This window comes from Solanum verrucosum, unplaced genomic scaffold (assembly GCF_900185275.1).
Source record: "Solanum verrucosum unplaced genomic scaffold, falcon-dt-bn FXZP01000038.1, whole genome shotgun sequence".
NCBI classification, from domain to species: domain Eukaryota; kingdom Viridiplantae; phylum Streptophyta; class Magnoliopsida; order Solanales; family Solanaceae; genus Solanum; species Solanum verrucosum.
In genome coordinates this window covers 874,542-896,419 of record NW_026020564.1, presented here as the reverse complement: position 1 = coordinate 896,419, position 21,878 = coordinate 874,542, and the positions used below count along the sequence as shown (strand labels likewise).

The 21,878-nt window shown below is 37.9% G+C and overlaps 1 protein-coding gene across 1 annotated transcript in view; it reads right to left on the bottom strand.

Annotated features, from left to right (window-relative positions):
* Positions 1-8,152, bottom strand: part of LOC125810249 (methyl jasmonate esterase 1-like) — a 364,593-nt gene extending 356,441 nt beyond the window's left edge. Inside the window, exon 1 of the mRNA XM_049489757.1 lies at positions 8,149-8,152. The gene's annotated coding sequence lies outside the window, so the exon portion shown is untranslated. The remainder of the gene's footprint in view (positions 1-8,148) is intronic.
* Between the last annotated feature and the right edge of the window lie 13,726 nt (positions 8,153-21,878).

The following is a 21,878-nucleotide window of genomic DNA, read 5'->3' as shown; positions in this document are numbered from 1 at the left end:
AAAGAAGAAGTATTTTTTTCCCAATTATCTGACATGTTATCGATGTGGCATAGAGGTGGCGCTTAAGTGGCGCGCGTGCATTTCACCCATAAGTATGAAAATGGTATTGTATGTGTAAGGTGATATTAAATTCACTTGAATTAAGTTTAGGGGGTAAATAATTACCAGTAAAGTTAAAGTGCTAAAGTAAGTTTTGCTGCCAAGTTCGAGGGTGTTTTTATGTATTTTCTCTTTTTATTCATAAAGCAACTTCACAAATTTACACACTTTCTTTTCCTTACCGGAAACCACATAGCCCTCGAGTTGTTCCATGTAAATTTCTTCCTTCAATTCTCCATTTAAGAAAGTTATTTTCACATTCATTTGATTAATTTAAAGGTCATATACCACACCTAGTGCAATTAACATATAAATTGATGTAATCCTAGTTAGTGGCTATTATATAGAAAAATAATCAAGGCCTTTTTATTGTCTAAAGATGTCATGATCCAGCGGTACACCCTAGACGTAACATGGCACACAAGACCTCGAGAGGCCTCATATAAGCCACTTAGCTTTCATAACATAAGATTATAGAAGATACGATATTTTAAAAACATTTCAACATAATGAAAATTTTCATAGCAAAATCGGAAGTCTATTACACTTTGTCTCAAAACCATCTCAAGAATGAATATCTTGGGACACGGCCCATACAACAATGTTCAAAACTTAAAACAAAAGAACATAAGAGAAATGGTGGCCAAATCCTCGAATGCTATGAGGACTCACCAATCTTCAAGTTTTGCCTCTACTAAGATCCTAGCCACGGGGATGAGAGTCGAGATCTCTGGACCCTACATTTGGATAAAAAATGTAGGCAAGATCATGCATTACTACAAACATGTACGAAATATGATAGCTTGCATAAATATCAACATAATCATAAGAGTTAAAGAATATGAGTCATAAGCATAATCAATACAATTGGATCTCATCTTAAAACATACTTACGATACTTCCTTGAAGTAACTTTGTTTCATCAAAACTATGCTACATTTGATGTAGGAATAGTCCATTCTTAGTTGTTCATATTATCCATGGAAGACATATCATATTGCCAATCCAAGCTAAGTCATTGCCCATGGAAGAGCACATCATCATTCCAATCAAAGCTATCCATGGGAAGGTACCATCTCACCAATCCCAAGCTACCATGGAAAGATATCATCTTCTTACCAATCCAAGCTACAATGAAAAGGTATCATCTCCTTACCAATTCAAGCTATCATGGAGGTATCACATTACCAATCCAAGCTACCATGGAGGCATCACATTACCAATCCAAACTACCATGAAAAGGTATCATCTCCTCACCAATTCAAGCTATCATGGAGGTATCACATTACCAATCTAAGCTACCATGGAGGCATCACACTACCATTCCAAGCTACCCATGGAAAACCACCTCATTATGCTAATCCAAGCTATCCATGGAGAAATACCTCATTATGCTAATCCAAGCTAGCCATGGAAAGACACCTCATTATGCTAATCCAAGCTAGGTCTTATTATCATAGTTCATAAATCCTTTGATTCATTTTAGGTGAACAAGCCTTTCAACCTAGAATCATTCTATGTGAGGAAACCTTTCACATTCATGCATCTATACAGTCATAAATGAAATCACGTGGGTAAATCCCTTCCACAGTAATTCTATCTAATAATCAACAATTATCATATTAGCTTTACTGTCAAAGCAATACATCTCATAATCATCATATATGCCTAAATTTCCAGACAATTCTAATCATAATTCATCATATATGCTTCAATCTCAAGAAATTCTAATCATATATCATCATGTAGGCTTCAATCTCAAGCACTACTAGTGCATCTCATCAATCTTACAAGAATACATCTAAACCCACAAATTCTCCTTTCATGGCATAAAACTCATTTACATAAATTTCATCTTTCTCGACACGGGTTAGGCATGGGTACATGTAATTTCATCCTAAAAACATGTAGTCCTATCGATTCAATCATAAACAATCATAATCCACTCAATTGGATCAACATTCATCAAGATTGACAATATTAGAAGAAAATTGTAACTCAAATTGGTGAATTTCTACTTTTTCAATTGGGGAATCTTTGGGACTCCATGGAAGAAAGAATTCCATGGATGAAAAGCCATCATACCTTGATAACAAAACCCACAAATTCTTGAGGATTGGAGGCTTGACCTTGATCCTAGCTTGAACTCTTTTCTTCTTCTTCTTCTTCTTCTAGAGAGATAAATATTTGAGATGAAGACTTTGGGATTTTCTTTTGAGAATTTGAGAGAATGAATTTAGTTTGGGTGATTTGGGGGTTTACAATCATTATATAGGGCTTTGGGTAGAAGGAAAAATGACTTATTATTGAGTTAAAACAATTGGGAAAATACCCAATAACCTCGACTTAAAAACTGTCAAATTGGCAAAATGGAAGCCCATCACGGGTTATCATGACCATCCCGGCTCGTCAAACAGGTCGTGATGAAATTCAGCATGATAATGCTTCACTATTTCGGGCATAACTTTTTACTCTAAGATGGGAATTGGGCAAACTCAGTGGTGTTGAAAAGAAGACTTAGAGACCTTTAATTTGATAGGTCATGGGCCATCTAATTCACTTTGTGCTAAAAGATATGATAGTTTGAAGTTGACCCTAAACTCTAAATCTATTGAAAACCCTTCACGGATGACCTCACAGTCCGTGTGGGGCTTCACATGCCATTGTGATGCTCGTGGCCCTTAACCAGTAGCTAGGGGAGGACCCACACTAACTTGACCCACTTGGTGGCCACTTTGATTGCTCGTCACAGTAAAGTCTGCATGGGGCAGGTTTTGGAAACCTACCACGAGCCCCTTAATGGACCGTGGTCCCCTTCACAGACCGTATTGGGCTCCGTGGATGGTTCCCTGGTCCATTTCTTAGGCTTGTGAGTTTTCCACTTGACCCATTTCTAGACTCCTTGATTTCTGGGGTGTTACGAAAGAGTATGACAACAAGTCTTACTTTGTATTTGTCAATAGTTCCATCAACTTTCTTTTCCTTTTGTAGGTCCACTTTGAACCCAAAAATTTATTTCCTAGAAAAAGATCAACCAACACACTAGTATGATTTCTTAAGATTGAATCTATATTACCGTTGACAAGCCTCTTTCCAAATGGACGAGTCCACAAAAGACATAACTTCTTTGAATATATGAGAATCATTTTTAAGAAGATATGTTACAAAATCAAACCCGAAGGAAGTAAAAGTACTTTGAAATTTACTATGCCTCTAAATCTCTTTATTGGGTACATTCTCCTTTGGTTCTTTTCAAGGTCGTTTAGAACCTTCACTAAACTATCTGAATGTTCAGACTGATGAACCATAAATCAACATGCTTTACTGTTTGTAGCATATCCAATGAAAATACAATCCACAATCTTGGGTCCTAGTTTGACCATTTTGAGAATAAGATTTTGGATTTTGACTGGACACCCCAAACATTGAAATATTGCAAGTTGTATTTGCCTCATTTTCGTTTCTCATATGGAATAGACTGTCTTGAAATAGTTGGATTACTACTGTTCGAAAGTTATTGCTTGTATATACTTTAAGGGGCGACAATGAATTCTCTATCGGGATACAACAAAACCTGAACAAACAATACTTTTTGTTGCTTTATTTCTTAACAGACAAAATTTGTTGTTGCTCTGTTGGTGAACAGATAAAACTCTTTTGTTGCTCCCTTTTTGAACCGACAAAATATTTTGTTGTTCCCTTTTGCTGTAATGATAGCCCCCCCCCCCCCCCCCCCCACCACAAGTTTTGTGGTAAGCCTGAACTTATAAGTAAGACATTCAACATTTCCTTCAAAGTTTGATTTTTTTTTCTTTCCACAATTTCATTAGAATGAGGTGAGTATGTGCAGTAATTGTATAAATGATTCCATTTTTCAAATATATATTTGCAAAAGGAGATCCATATTCTCCACATCTATCTCTTCTAATCATGACAATCTTTTTATCCAACGAATTTTCAATTTCAGTTTTTATATTGACTAGATATTTCTATTGTTTCATCCTCACCATTCAGTAAATAGACAAAACAACATCTAGTGCAATTGTCAATAAGAATTATGAAAAAAAAATTCCCACCACGAGATGATATTGACTTCATATCACAAATGTCAGCGTGAATCAATTATGAGGAATTAATATTCCTTTGAACAAATTTATAAGAATGCTTACCATACTTAGATTCAACATAAGCTTGACATTTTTATTTATTGCATTCAAAGTTAGGCAAAACTTCTAAGTTGATCACTTTTTTGTGAAGTTTTGTAATTGACATGTCTCAAGCGTTCATGTCACAAGTAGTTTGACTCAAGCAAATAAGAAAAAGTTGTAATATTGAGTTTGAAAATACCTTTTGTGAGGTAGCCTTTTCCCACAAATATTTTGTTTGCTTTTTTATAACTTTATCAAATACAAATATTTTTTCAGTGTAATGACCCGATCGGTCTTTTTTTATTTTTTGTGGAAATTACCATTTTTTCCTTCTCGATGTCAATCCTGGGTCATTTTTGATTGAGTTTGAAAATTTAGTTTTAAACCATGAGTTAAAATTTGAGAATTTGGTAACTTTTGAGTTTGAAAGACTAAGTTGTTAAGAATGTTATTTTCGCTGTCTTTTAGAGTTTTGAGTGTCGAAATGAGATTCCATCACTTCCAAAATGTGAAATTGAATCCGTGAGAGTTGTTTATTTGAGTTTTTGAGTCTTTTTGAGGATTTGAGGTCCTAAGTTGTGAAATTGTGTATATTTAGCCTTTGGGTTGACTTTGATCAACATTCAAGGTTCAAATGCTCAGATCGGGATTCCGAGAGTTCCTTTAGATTTGGGGGATGATTTTAGGTCTATGCGAGGTCTTGGTTGGTTATTGAGAGGTCCCGAGTTTTCTTTAGCCCTTTTAGGCTTGAGTTAGTTTAATGTGGTTTTCATGGATGTCGGGTCAAGGAGACCTCATATTTGTATTTTGACTGATGAAATGCTTGAAAGCATGAATATGGAGTTGAATTGTGTAAATTGTTGTCTCTTCTATGTGGTGTGATATTGCTTGTGTGCTTTGATCGTTGAACACCGTGATAAGACATGTGACGAGTGTTATTATGTCTAGGTGTTTGTCGATGAGTGTTATTATGATGAGGTCTTAGATGGCAAGTGTTATTATGCTGAGGTCTTTGCGGCGAATGTTATTATGCCAAGGTCTTTGCCGACGAGTGTTATTATGCCGAGGTGTTTGCCGGCGAGTGTTATTATGCCGAGGTGTTTGTCGGCGAGTGTTATCATGTCGAGGTCTTTGCCAGAGAATGTTTTAGAGCCGATGAGAAATGGTTCTGACTAGTGATGATCATTGTGACTTGATACGTTTCATGTTTATACGTGACTTACTTTTTAATTGTAATCGATGTGATTGTTATGTGTGACTGAGCTACCTGTCATTGAGATTGAATTATTTGACTTGTTCGATTGTTGATTTTTGAAGCTTAACTGTGAATATTGGGTCTGTGAGCTATGTATTGTAGAATTGCTAGGTTGGACTGATTTTTGTGCAGGTTGTAGTTTGAGGAGGTTCGGTTGGAGTATAAGGGGCATTCATGTTCGAGCTCGTTGCTTTGTGTAGTAGGTTTCTTGCTGGGCACCGTATTTTTGATACTCACCATCGCTTCTACACTTGTGTAGGTTCCGACGCCGGACCCGTGTTGTAACACCCCTAAATACTAACCAAGAGTCGCATGTCGATTTACCGTTGCTTAATTACTAGAATATGTTTTAGTCTCATTTTGGGAACTTGAAGTGTTGTGATAATTGCCAACTTGCTTAGCATAAATTCTTATCGTAATTTAAGGATTTGTGATGGGGTGTTTAGTTAATATCCTAATTAGAATTATGTATAAATTTAAAAGGAAGGTAAGGGATAAACATATAGATATATATGTATGCTTTTTGGGCAGCCAACTTTTTGTTTGGGCATCCCCTTTTGGTGACATCTGTACAGCTGATAAGTATGACCTTTGTAACTATATATTTTCACACCTCCTTCAATTAAATTCATTTCCCTCAAGTCTAAGAACATTAGAACCTTAGCTTAACATATTTTTCTTCAAAATCACAAGAGAAAACGTGGCCCTTTTTGGCTAGAATTCAAGAACACACACTTCTTTTTGGTAAGTGACGAAATCTGTTTCTGAGCTGGGTAGTGTTTGGTATTTTATGCATACCTCTCGATCTAGACCTTAGTTTACAGTGAGTAAATATGATTTGGAAAGATAATTCGTAGACCTGCAACTCTTATGTTTATGTTAAACTCTGATTCAGCTGTTATGGATTCGAAATATGGGACGCAACATAGGACAAGTTCTGTCCAGATTTTAGAATTTCAAATTCTGTATGAACAGCTGTTAATGTTTTGACTATATCTTGTTGTACAGAATACCTTTTGCGGTGATTCTTGTTTGTTTGCAACCCTAAGAGATGTATCTACATATTTCATGAAGGTTATAAAGTCTAGTTTTGCTGTTTTCCATTTCAAATCTAAGTTGCGACATGAGGTACTAGGCTGGCCAGAATCACTGTTTTGGAGCATTGTTGTGTTTGTGCAGGCTAATTTTACTTGTGATGATAATCCCGTTTTACATCAATATTATTGAGCTTCTAGGGATTAAATAAGTTGTTTAATTGTATTTTAAAGGTTGTATATACTCGTGAACAAGTTGAGGACCTTGATACGTTGGTTGGACTGTTTCTTTGCTAAGGCACTGAGGTTTGTGTATAAACCTGTACTTGCACTCTTTTAACCTCTAGTATATTTGAAATTGTATCTTGGTACCTTGGTTACCTCTTGTCACTTTGCATTGTTGTGTTGGTATCCTTTGAGACGTTAAAGATGCTTGTGTAACTCGCCCATTTGTACGGATTGTTTGATCACTTAGCACTCTTGTTGGGACCTTGTCCTTCTTGTGGCAGTGACTTTGTCACTCTTGGCATGCCTCTTGATTCGGATCATTTGTCATCTTGACTCTGGATTTTTAGTTCATCTTAAGTATGGATGTTGTCCATTTTAAGTATGAATTAGAAAGCCATTTTTAATATGGTTCTTGGTTCTCTTGATTATTGGGCTTTGACCCTTCTTGATATAGGGCGTCGACCCTTCTTGATACTTGTTTGTGCTTGGTGTGAAGACATGATGTACATATTGGGTGAGCCTTGTTGTTGAATCTCTTGGAAAATGATGCTATGAACGTTCTTGACATTTGGGTCTTTAAATATTGAACTTGATACTCTTTATATATTGTTTACTTGATTTATTAATTATGTTCAATTATGTTGCCCATGACTTGAGAAAGTTTGTTTTGTGAATCGGATGGCTCCGAAACTATAGTTTTGCATCACTAAGCTATATGCTTAGCGATAGTTGTTTCTATCGTAGGGGAATGATCGAGTGGATGCATAAAGCGGGCCATTGGAGATGGAATTTTTGAGAGCCTTAAGGAAGATCACATTTGCATTTAGGCATCTATATTTGTATAAACCTTGGGACTTGTACATGATCTTTGTGTTGTATATTCACATGAAATTTCGATGACTTATGTGATCATGTCACCATGGGTTGTAAATTAAGTATGGCTATATGTTTTGTTCTTTTGGGGTGTGTAAGCCCAAGTATTGCAATATACTAAATTTACTATTTATTTTGAATATTTGTGTGAAGATAATCTATGCATGAAAAGCTCATCGGTTATTTGCTTAAATTATTTTTTGGAGGGTTTTCCGTCATAAGTTGAAATTCCGTGCCATATCAATTTTGACATCACATAAATGTTTAAATGGACAAGATGCACATCCTTATCTATTCTTTTTCCTTTATGAACCTAATCCCTCTATTAAACTACAAAAAAATATGGCCATAGTAAATCTTTTTTAAATGTCCCAAGTATTTAAGTAGTTTTCTTGATTAGGTGGTAGTATCCTTTCGGGAAGGGTCGTTACACGTGTCATCTCTTTTTCCTTCTATTGATCTATAGGCTTGTTAAGGACTTGAAGAGGTAGTTGTTTGTCATTTGGCGGACCCTCTTTTTCCCTTTCTTACACTTTGTTCTATTTGAGAAATAAAGATTGAGACTTGTACTTATTTCTCAATTCCACACTTATGTATTTCGTGGTTTGTACATGTGACAAGAAAATTTTTGGGGTTTTAATAGAAGAATGTGTTTTCCGCTTTATCTTGTTCTTGATTTTACTATTTTTTATTTTTCTTTTGTTTTTGTTGGGTTGCGATTGACTTGTCTTTGTGGGAAAAGACATGTGTGTGTCATCACGTCCATTTTTGGGTTGTGACATTTACAGTCAACACCTTGACAAATATCCTTTTCACATGGATCTTTCCATAACATTCAATTTGATTTTTATAGAATTACCCATGACCATGGTCTCATCAGATCCAATAAGGGTGATACGACCCGAATGTTTATTTTACAACACAAACATGATAATGACTCTTCGCCAATATTCATGTATATACAAATAATTTTATTTAATAGACATATCTTTTCTTGAAAAATCACAATATTTTAAGTGAGACTTTTTCATCAAAGAACACAAATTCTTTTGAACAAGTATGTGTGTATATATATATAATTTGGTGGTTTTATACTAGTCATATCATATACTAGTAAAGAGAGATTCAATGACCACAATATCAAATGTGTATATACTCCAAAAATTTTGTGGGTCTAACATAATACAAGAATATCATTGAATTTCATATCTTCTGCTTTCAGATTTAAATTAGAGACGAAGTCAAATTTTGTGTTTATCACAAGCAAGGGACCCCTCCCCCCCCCCCCCCCCCACATTTTAAATATTATCTCAAAAATATTTTTCAAATATTTTAATTTATTTTCCACATTTCCCCCCATAATTTCAAATTATATACCATCAAAATACACATTGGTAACATGTAACCTCTTTTGGAGATTTAGTCTATAGAAAAACCCATTGCAGACACAAAAATCACTAATGTTATGTCACTAGTGCTTTTTCCCTTTCTGTCATAATTAGACAGACGACTTAGTACATAATAAATATTTAATCTCTATTTAACTTGTGTATAGTTTAACAATGAAGTTTTTATATTCTTCTAATCGTTAACAGAATGAACCTTGAGTTATGATAAAGTTTTTAATATTCTTCGAATCAAATTCAGATTTAGACAGAGTAGAAAACAAAAAAAAGGCTTTAATCTACAGAAACCTTAAACACAACACTTTATCTAGCTAACGATGAAATTTTTATATTCTTCAAATCGCTTAGCCTTAATATTCCTGACAAAGTTTTTGTACTCTTCAAATCGGAATATTCATTCGGACAGAGTATTTAATAAGTTAGTGAAGTTTTAATATACTTCAAAGCAAAGAAGTAGAAAATCAAGATTTTATTCTCCAAAAATCAAATAAAATCAAATTTCACATGGAGTAAAAAACAATAAAATTTTTTGGTCTCCAAACAGAATGCATATTAATACTAAAACAATGTTCTGAGATCATCACATAATGAACATTAATGTTAGATCTCATAACATATAAAGGATGGAAAACGAAATGGATAAGAAACGAAAAATAGAACCTAATTTTACTTTCATAGAATCATATCTATTTGTCAGCAATGATTTCATGCAAGTCACTTTTCTGGACAATCTTATTCATTGAATTACATCAATTCAAATGAAATGTATATTTTTCCTTCATTGAACATGCCACAATGAATTTAAAGTGCAAAGCCATCAAATTATACGCATGTATTTTTCGCTATTCCTTATGCAACTTGCAATTAATGAAATGGTCATTAATGTTTGATGCTTCATTTAAGACCCACTACGGTGTCAATGATGGTAATCACTTGACTTTGCCTAAGCTTCCATTTGTGTTGTAATTAAATGTAATATAATGCATATCTCGCCAAAGGCCATCTCATTCTTTTTCGTTTTCTTTCTTATTTGTTTTCTCCAACAAAGTAGAACACACAAAATATGAACAGTATATTAAATTTGTTAAGCTTGTTATTTCTTATATTCAGGTTAGCAAAACAGAAACACTAAAGATGAAATAGAAAGAAAGAATAAAGAAAAACTATCCGAGTCCAGATTACTAACTATGTGTCCTTAAGAAATTTAATCCCCTCAAGTGTCTGAGGTTGTACATTAATTCCTCCAAAGATAAAATGGATTAAACATTAAAGAAGTAGCGGTACCTCAAACTTCGATAATTTCAACTAACTCAAAAAGACAACAATGAGTTCACACACACAAGCCCGATCGATCGATTTTGTTTGTAAGAAATGTATGCGAAAGAAGGGAATAATTCAATTCTATTAAAATGAGAGAAAGCCTCTCTACTTATAACCAACAAAGGGTAAAAGTGACAACTCTTTGGACAAGGAACAACCTTTTAGAAATGTCACAATCCTTTGGAAAAGGCACAACCTTTCAAACGGCCACAACCCTTTAGAAAAGACACAACATATCGTAAGGATCACAACCCTTTAGGAGAGCCACAACCCTTCACTTCCTATTTACACCTTTAAAACCCAACAACCACTAGAATATTATTATAGTTACACTAAATGAAGAGCGAAAACTAAAATAAGAGCAACTACATTGGATCACATTTTTTTAAACTTGACCAAACAATGGACAAAAAATGAGGAAAATAACGAGGCCATTCATATAGAAATAATTGGTTCGATAGAAGGTAATTTAATTATCAATTTTTTCTTTTGTTTATACCCAAAATTCATAATAAACGAATAAAAATATTATTTTCTCTTCTCCCCATCCTACCCCACCATGGTAATAATAAACAAAAAGAATATGCACATGTAAATTTATTTCAAGTTTGAGTATCTCAGATCCTAATTAAATAAAAATAAAAAGAAATAAAGGAGGAAATGAACAAGACACTTGAATAATTAATAGAAAAAAAATATGTTAATAAAATATAATTATTTATATGAATATTCATATTTGTATTTTAGATGAATCCCACGTTATGAGTTCAACTATAATAAATTGGTTATTGATTTAAAATTGGGCTAATGGACATATATCATGAAATAAATAATTTTTTTGAATATTAGTTTTAAGCGTATCGTGTCAAAATATGAATTATATGTGGTTTTTATTATTTATATGAAAAGGGTTTAAATTTGGACCAATCAAATTAGACAACATAATAAATAAGTACTTAGTTATTTAAATTTACAGGAGCTACTAAAAGTAAAGGCAAATATAAGCCAGATGTTTAATATCATGGGTATTTCTGATCCAAAAGGTTGACGTCAAGAGTATTTGGAGGCCGAAAAGTGGATGAAGGGTAGTTTTGTACCAATTTGAATAGTTGAGGGGCATTTTAGGCCCTTTTTCGATTATATAATAAGTGCCTAGGATAAGCCCTAGCTCACTTGAACAATCTAAAAATTGAAGTAAGTCTAAAATTACATAAAATAAACATGTATGACATGCCCTCAAACCATGAGGATTCACCAATCCAAAGCAACCCTGATAAGATAAAAAATTAACAGCATCTCGAGTGACGTGCTTCATAATCTATATTATAAAAAAATATAGGCACAAGAGATGTATGCAGTCAGTAATTAGAAAGTACTACGTATGAAGAAAACATGAATGAGTACGACGTAATGGCATGATAAGTCTAAAAATATGATAATGCGTTGACCAAGAAAACATAACATGAATATGATCATATGATTTCATAAAACATTGTACAAGGTCATACATTTTTCTTTAAATCATATTTATAATAGAAGTTTTTGAGGAAGTCATAAATCTTCGTGGGAGATACCTTTATTCGACATAAATTATGTGAGCTACTGATATACCGTGAGTTTTTGGTATTTTTGATGCATTCACTTAGAGTTTGTGTGTGTCTTGGGCTGTTTTGTTATTAGATATAATAATTTTATTTAATCTTTCCAGGAAATTGGTTCAGAACCGGTTGAGAGGGAAAAGAACTGAAGTGGCAGCAATAGCAGTTGATAGAGCCAAACAACGGACCGTAGGTGCAATGATGGGTCGTAGGTGATGGCTCGTGGATGTGATTTCAAGGAATTCTGACCAAGTGTGGAACCATGGAGGCAAATGACACCCCGTGAAGTGAAAGACAGACCGTCCTGCACGACAATCGCTTCTGATCAGAAATTTGATTTCCTATACTTGAACCACGGAGGGACAGGATGGACCGTAGTCCAGTCCACGGACCGCATGTGGGACCATTGTTTAAAGACTCTGAAATATTTTTCAAGTGCTGAACGACAGAGGTGAACCACATACCGTAGGCTGATCCACAGTCTGTAGGTCGAGTCGTTGATTGAAATCGCATCTAACCAAGTTTTCCTTATTTCATTTTCCTATTATGTTTAGGATTTGTCTACTATAAAGATTAGTTGTAATTTTTGTTTTTGTGAGTTAGACATTATTGGAGACTATTAGTTTTTGGTTTTTTAGGAATTATTTTGCAAACACTTTGGCACTTTAATTCCGGAAGCTAGTTTATGCAATTTGATCTTTGAATTTCAATTCAAGATTTCAGTTTTCATCTACTTTAATTGTAAGTTCCTGATTTTTCCTAACAACAATATGAATTGTGAATTCTCAAGCATGAGTAGATAAATCCTCAATTAGGGTTATGGGAACCATGAACAATTAACAATGTATAACTAATAAATAAGTAATTCTTCAATAGTGTTTATGCATGCATTGCTAATCTTTTCGATTAAAAGTCTTTCTAGCGGTGCGCAATGTTAGAACCGCCTCGCTCCTACTTGCCTTACCAAGTGGGTAATGAATGAGAAGAATATTAAACAACGGAGATTTAGTTAAGGCTTTGCTGCTATCGAATAGTCTGACTTTAATCAGTTGATGTGAGGATGAAGTATAAGGGGTCGTTGCCAAATAAAGAACCTAACTTTCAGGTTAGGGTCGATCCCACAAGGATTATGGTTTAGACTTAAATTTAATTCACAATTTTCTCTTTTTAGTCAAACTATTTCCGAGAAAAGTAACAAAAAGGGGGGATTTGTAAATAAAGTAACAGATTGTTGATTTGAGTGATTAAGTTACAAGTAAACAAGATTCACAATTTGAGATATCAATATAAAATGAAAACTAAGATATATGTGTTCCCCACAAGCTCTTAACATGGTATTCCTAATAATAGCAATTTCATCCTAGTGTTTGACACGCAAGGCTGATAAGTTAGGTATCCTTAAGTGATTGGCAATCCAAGTAGGAACTTTCACCTCGCAACTTGGTAAGTCTACGGGTGTGTGCTTTACCAACCCTTACCTTTACCCCAGATTAGTCATCGTGTCAATTGAGTTGGATTTTCACCCTCATGTCAACTAATTAAAGTCAGACTATTAGATAGCAGCAAATCCTTAACTAAATCTCTGTTGTTTAATCTTCTTCTCATTCATTACCCCCTTGTTAAGGCAAGTAGGAAAGAGGCGAGTTCTAATGTTGTGCACCGCTAGAAAGATTTTTAACTGAAAATATTTACAATACATGCATAAACACTATTCAAGAGTTACTTATTTTTTAGTTATATGTTGTTAATTGTTCATGGTTCCCACAACCCTAGTTGTGGATTTAGTGGATTTAGCTACTCATGATTGAGAATTCACAATTCATATTGTTGTTAGGAAGAATCATGAACTTACAATTAAAGTCGATGAAAACCGAAATCTTGAATTGAAATTCAAAGTGCAAATTGCATAAACTAGCTTCTGGAATTAAAGTGCCAAAGTGTTTGCAAAATAATTCCAAAAAACCAAAAACTAATAGTCTCCAATAATGGCTAACTCCCGAAAAGAGAAATTACAACTAATATTTATAGTAGACAAATCCTAAACACAATAGGAAAACGAAATAAGGAAAACTGGGTCAGACGTGGTTTCGATCGACGACACGACCTACAAACTGTGGATCAGCCTACGGTCCGTAGTTCACCACCGTGGTTCAGAACTTGGAAAATACTTCAGAGTCTTCAAACGACAGTCCCACCTATGATCTATGGATTGGACTATGGTCCGTCCTGTCCCTTCTTGGTTCAAGTACTGGAAATCAACTTTCTGATTAGAAACAACGGACATGCAGGACGGTTCGTCATTCACTCTACGGGGCGTCGTTTGACTTCATGGTTCTACACTTGGTCAGACTTCCTTGAACTGACATCCATGAGCCATCACCTATGGCCCATCATTGGACCTACGGTCTGTGGTTTGGCTCCGTCGACTGCTGCTATTTCAATTCTTTTCCCTCTCAACCGCTTCCGAACCAATTTCCTGCAAAGATTACATCAAACCATTATATCTAATAACAAAGCAGTCCAAGACACACACAAACTCTAAGTGAAATGCATCAAAAATACCGTAAACTCATGGTATATCAACACCATCAACTTAAACTTGTTGTTTGTTCTCAACTGACACACTAAAAACTCTAAATGACACTCATGTAGAAGCAATCATACAAACTCAAGCAATCACATGGCTTTCTCAATAAATTCCATCACTTAGTGCAAACATTTTCATTTAGACTCAACAAGCTAACTCATGCGGATCAAAACACGACACAGACGGTCCAATAGATATCACCATATACACTTTCAACAATCACCAAGGTACCAACTCTCCTACAATGTAACTAGTGCCCTCACCTCAAAGAAATCCTTTTTCACACAACTATGATTTTTTGTTTAAGCTTAAGGATTCAGTCAACACTCACACTTAGAAGTGACTTCAAGTACAGTTAGTGCTCAATTCAATAAACTTGCCCTTACTTTCACTGTACAAACTCTCCAAACTAGTCACTAGGATCACTATAGGACTTTATCTTGTACCATAGGCTCAGGGTTAGGTAAGATACATTTGGGTACTTTTAGTGACTTTTCTACCCTCCTTGACATTTCATTGGCTAGTTACCTCTTTTCTCAACCAATTTTGACTTCTTTTTATTTTCTGCTCTTTTCCTTGACTTTCTTGAGCATAAATGTGGCTTGACTTTTTCATTCTTCTTTTTCACTTTTGTTTTTCTTCTACTATTATCCAGCCTCATTATCACTCTTTCTTTGTTTGTTTTGAATTGAGTCACATCATTTTATATCCGTTTTCTTCTTCTACACACAACTCTTTTCATACCATTTTCTTTCAGTTTCCTTTTTCATAGCCACCCTCAACTTTTGTATTTTGCATGAGTTGAGGTGCACAATGTCCAAGGTCAGACCAGGGCAGAGATTAAGGTAACTTCTAACTTAGCCACTTTCAACTTAGGCTTTAGGCCTAAGTTAAGGTGCACATGTCCAAGATGGAACCAGGGCCAAAACAGTCTCTTAGCGAAGGTGCGTTAGGTGTATTTAAAAAAAATGGTATTCATTAGGCTCAAACATTTGGATCATATGGATTATTTATTTCTTTGGGTTGGATCCTTTTAAGCTTAAGTGGACTTATTTGAACGAGGGTCTATGATCATTTCCCAATTCCTAGCCTAGATTATCTTAACAGGACCAACGAGGCAAGTTCTAGATTGACACATACTGCATAAACATACAAAATTTCCTCACACACACTTGGCACATTGTTTCATTACCGGATTATTGAAGCACTTAGTTCATGTTTTTGCTTAAGCCATGCTATCATACTAGTTCCTATCATGTCACATGAAAATCCACCACATTCAACCTATTAAGCCTATGGATCTAGCACATTTCAAAATTTTTGGACAAGTATCAATTTCATGCTCTTATGCCATCATGCTTTCATTTTTTTCAATCTACTTCTACATATACAATCCTACTCATGCCGGTTCAATAGATAAGTAAAACAATCCCTTGGGGGAAAAAAATATAGGCAAGAAAACCACAAGGGAGGATTATTAGTTGGGTTACTCAGACTTTACCCTATCACTCACAACCCCTTTACCCCACCCCCACGAAAAATTGGTGCAATTGCCCTCAATTCACAAAAAAAATAAAAAATAAAACACAGGGTGAAGCAAACCTGTGGTGCATAAGTGTCGATGACCCATCAAGAAGTGGGTGTGTCTAGTTTCCCAGAACTCGCTGGATCAGCAATATGAATGCCATCAGTTGTGCCCTCATCAACAGTGGGAACACCATCATACTGTTCCTTGAACTAGATGGGCCAACATCTATCCCTTAGGCCCGCTACTGCCTCAACTCGTCATTGATAATAAATTGCCTCTAGGCTGTTTCCAACAGTTGTCGCTCCCTCTTCTTTGCCCGTAAGGCCTCCTCAGTGTCGAAAGTATAATCAAAAGAGAGGTGGTGCTTCACAGCCACACGAGAACGGTTGGGTAGTGGCATAGTGTCTCCAAAAAGTGCAGTCATCACCACATCGTCAGCCTCATACACATGAGTGGTCTCCAGTATAGTCTCAATAAGGGCTAGAAGAGCACCAACATCAGAGTTGAGCCTATCCAACTCCGTCTGGAAAGTGGTAACATCAATGATTGGTGCAGGTTTCTCTAAGACTCTCAGCTTGAATGCATCTAGATGTTTGTGGACCGCCTGAATCTTGGCGTCCATCATCTACTTCATACGAGCCTCAGACTCCTCAATAGATCGTTGCATCCAGGGCATCATATGTTGCAACAAGGTAGCCATTTGGGTTTCCTACTTCTGGACTCGGGTCAGAGGAACTAATGTGGACCCTGAAGGGGGAGTGGTTCGGGATGAGCTCACAGCCTGACTAGTGGCGGTTGAAGGGGAAGCTTGTGCATCTACAGTAGTAAGAGGTATAGAAGTTTCATCAGCTTGTGCCACCGCAACCTGCTCAACCTCTCCAACTAAGTCAGCACCCAGGAGAGGGACTGCAACTAGTGTACTCCGATTTGGGGAAGCGGGGTTTGTATCATCCTGGATGAGCCCAACATCCATATTCTTGGTCACCTCAACCAATCTATCAGAGTGCCATTTCGACACAGTAGCCTCTATGCACAGACGAAAAAATCAGGAATACGAAGGGTATAGTCGTAGTCCTTCGGAAGGCCCTCTGATAAATCTCAACAAGAATAATCCGGGCAAAATCAACCTTCAGCCCTGCAAATAGTGCAGCAAGCGTCACCGCTCGATCCCAAGTAACGACATTGTCTTCTTGCGTGGGGGACCGTCTAGTACGGACGATGGACCACCAAAATTTGGCCCCAAAACTGAGAGTCGCCTTTATGATCGACAATTGCATATTCTGCACCCATTTGGTGCTTTCTTCATCCTCAGCAATATGTCGGGCCATCCATCGAAGTAGTGCATCTATCTGTTGGAGTCTCAAAAAGCACGACCCTGAACTATCCCCATTCGATAGTTGTACTCCACTGTATCGATAAGCAAAGTGTGTGTCGGGCAGTAAATAAAACGGCGGATGGTGTTCTCAGAAATGTGAACCGATAGGCCTCGCACAATGACGGTTAGGAGAAGTGGCTGAGCCAAAGCCTTGGCGCGTGGTGGCAAGGCACTAGTGACGGTGACAACATATGAGGCATAAAACTCACGCACCATCTCATCGCTTTATCTCTCCAGATTTTCACCCATCCAGTCGCACCTGCTACTACTGGAATTAAGCATGGATGAAGGGCATCGTGTGGAGGCTCCCTGTCAAAACCCGGTCCTAATCAATAATTGGACGGGCTACCTTTCTGTGTTCATTTAGAGCCTTCCCGTCAATATATATCTGGTACTGGCCCTCAACACACCACCTATTTGGCTCTGTGGTGATGTGAATCGACTCAGTTCTTATGTTGTGTGGGTCCTGGGCATCCCATGTGCTATCAGCATTGGAACAAGAAGCAGAAGTGCCGCTTAAACTAACATTAGAATGGAGCCTAGCCAACTCTATCTTAAAAGTGGTAACATCATTGGTGGGTGCAGGCCTCTCCTAGACTCTCAACTCGAATGCATCTAGACGCTTGTGGACCAATTAAATTTTGGCGTCCATCATCCGTTGCATACGAGCCTCTGACTCCTTAATAGATCACTGCATCCAGGGCCTTATGTGCTGTAGCAAGGTAGCCATCTGGGTCTCCAAATTCTGGACTCGAGCCAGAGAAACTAAATTGCACCCTTAAAAGGGAGTGGCTCAGGATGAGCTCGCAGCTTGACTAGTGGCGATGGAAGGGGGAGCATATACATCCACAATAGTGGGAGGTATGAAAACGTTATTAGCCTATGCCGCTATAACCTACTCAACCTATCTAACTTAGTAAGTACCTAGGGGAGCGACTATAACTGGTGTACTCCGATGCGGGGCAGCGGGGTTTATATCATCCTGGATGAGCCCAACATCCACAGTCTTGGTCACCTCGACCAATTTATCACAGTGCCATATCGGCACAGTAACCTCTCTACACAGATAAAAAATCAGGCATGGCAAGGGTATAGTCGTAGTCTTCCGAAAGGCCCTCTCATGAATCTCAGCAAGTATAATCCAGGCAAAATCGACCTCTAACCCTACCAATAGTGTAGCACACATCACTGCCCGATCCCAAGTAACGACATTGTCCGCCTGTGTGAGGGACAGTCTGGTACGGACGATGGACCACCAAAGTTTGTCCCCAAAACTTAGAGTCGCCTTTATGATCGGCAATTCCATATTCTGAACCGACTGGGTTCTCTCCATCCTCAGCAATATGTCGGACCATCCGTCGAAGTAGTGACTCCCTCTACTCGGAGTCTCGAAAAGCACGACCCTAACTATCCCCATCTGATATTCGTACTCTGCCGTATTGATAGGCAGAGTATGTGTTAGGCCGTAAATAAAACAGCAGATGGTGGTCTCAAAAATATCAACCGGTAGGACTCGCACCATGGTGGTTAGGAGAGATGGCTGAGCCAAAGCCTTGGCGTGTGGTGGTAAGGCACTAGTAATAGTGGCAGCATATTAGGCGTAAAACTCAAGCACCATCTCCTCAGATTCTCAGCCATCCAGTCACACCTACACTACTGGATAGAGCATGGATGGAGGACATCGTGTGGAGGCTCCTTGTCAAAACTCAGCGCTTCTCAGTAATCATACTCGCTACCTTTCTGTTCTCTTTCAGGGCCTTCTCGTCAATATATATCTGGTACTGGCCCTCAACACACCACCTATTCGACTCTGTGGTGTTGTGAATCGACTTAGCTCTCGTGCATGGTGGGTCTTAGGCATCCCCGTGCTATCGACATCAGAAGAAGATGAGGAAGTGCCGTTGGAACCAACATCATAACAGAGCCTAGCCAACTCTATTTGGAAAGTGTTAACATTAATGGTGGGTGCAGGCCTCTCAAAGACTCTTAACTCGAATGCATCTAGGCGCTTTTGGACCGCCTAAATCTTGGCATCCACCATCTGCTCCATACGAACCTCAGACTCCTCAATAGATCACTACATTTAGGGCCTCATGTGCTGCAGCAAGGTAGCCATCTGGGTCTCCAACTTCTGGACTCGGGCATGAGGAACTAAAGTGGACCGTGAAGTGGGAGTGGCTCGAGATGATCTCGCAGCCTGACTAGTGGCGGTGGAAGGGGAAGCCTCTGCATCTGCCGTACTGGGAGGTATGGAAGTGTCATCAGCTTATGCCACCACAATCTGCTTAACCTCTCAAACTATGTCAGTACCGAGGGGAGGGACTGCAAGTAGTGTACTCCGACATGGGGTAGCAGGGTTGTATCATCCCGGATAAGCCCAATATCCATAGTCTTGGTCACATCGACCAATCTATCACAGTCATATCGGCATAGTAGCCTCTCTGCATAGATGGAAAATCAGGCATGGGAATGGTGTAGTCGTAGTTCTCTAGAAGACCATTTTATGAATCTCAACAAGTATAATCCGAGCAAAATTGACCTCTAGCCCTGCCAGTAATGCAACAAACATCACTGCCCGATCCCAATTAACGATATTATCCACATGTGTAGGGGATAGTTTGGTAGGGACGATGAACTACCAAAATTTGCCCGAAAAACTCAGAGTCGCCTTTCTGATCGACAACTACATATTCTGCACCCACTCGGTGCTCTCTCCATCCCCAACAATATGCCGGTCGATCCATCGAAGTAGTAACTCCCTCTGCTAGGAGTCTTGGAAATCACGACCTTGAACTATCTCTATCCAATAGTTGTACTCCACCGTATTCATAGGTAGAGAGTGTGTCGGGCCGTAAATAAAACGGCAAATGGTGGTCTCAGAAATTTCAACCGGTGGTGGTTAGGAGAGGTGGCTGAGCCAAAGCCTTGGCGCGTGGTGGCAAGGTACTAGTGACGATGGCAACATATGAGGCATAGAAATCACACACTATCTCCTCGCTACATATCCCCAGATTCTCAGCCATCCAGTTGCACCTGTGATGCTGGAATAGAGCATGGATGGAGGTCATCGTGTAGAGGCTACCTGTCAAAACACGACGCTCCTCAGTTATCGGATGGGTTACCTTTCTGTGCTCATTCAGGGCCTTCCCGTCAATATATATCTGGTACTGGCCCTTAATATACCACCTATTCATCTGTGTGGCGCTGTGAACCGGCTTAACTCTCGTGTTGGGTGGGTCCTAGGCATCCCCTGTGCTATCGGCATCGGAAGAAGAAGTGGAAGTGCCACTGGAACTAGAGCCAGAAGGTGACTCAGAACCGAACTGTGACTCTCTTGCAGGTGAAGCCCCCTCCTGAAACTGGGGGCAGTGGCCTCGACCGTTTCACTCAATGATATAACCTTCTTGGACCTGTTCCTCATAGTTCGTGGTGCAGTAGGGGAGCTTCTGGTGGTATCCAACACATACTCGTCCCCGCTGCACTCATTGAACAGATTTCGGGACGGGTCGACAGACTTAGAGTTTCCCTTCTTGGCATACTCAGGTGCTTTTCTTGGTGCCATGGTACTTGTGGAAGCTTAGTTAGTATTTACATAAGGCAAAAATTCCCAAGAAAAAAAATTTAGAATACCATTTGGACTTGGACAAAAAAAATTTAAAAAGTTTTGGGCAATAGTTATTTTTTGAGCTACTGTGGGTACCTACATACCATCTATCAAACGACGGACCATGGATCCCCTTCGTAGGACAGGAAGTCCATTATTGAGTTTCTGATGGGGAACCACAGATGTGCACAACGGTCCATCGATCAAACGCAGGAACGTAGTCCACATTATGGTTTATGACTAGGCCAATTTTTGTGTGCAGTTAATTTATGGACCACGACTTACGGTTCGTTGGTTGATCATGACCTACGGTCCGTGGGTTGAGGTCATCGATCAGTGTTGCGCAGGCTTTGTGATTCCAATTTTATTTCATACAATACATTCAACACAACGATTAACAACTATTTCGAGTCTAAACATGTATTTCAACATAATATGTGGTAGTTTGTCGTTCCTAGGGTTTCAATCCTTCAAATTTCACATCCAATCAAGCAATTTTTGGAAACCCTAAGTCAAGACACCCTCTTAGACACCGAATCCACTTTATTTAGTTAAATTTAGCAACACACTCCAAATACCATCATTCCAATGGTAATTTTAGGACTAGTTTATACCAAGTTATCATGAAAATACCTAACCAAGGTTAAGTACAACTTCGTTGATTTCAATTTAAACAATGAAAACAAATCAAATTTTTGGTGAGATCGATTACCTTAAAAGCAAAGCGAAGTTGAGGAGTGTGTTGAAGTCAACTACTTTTTAAGATCCAAGAAAATTGGACACCGAACCGGGACTAGAATGATCTGGTAGAAGGGAGGAAGTG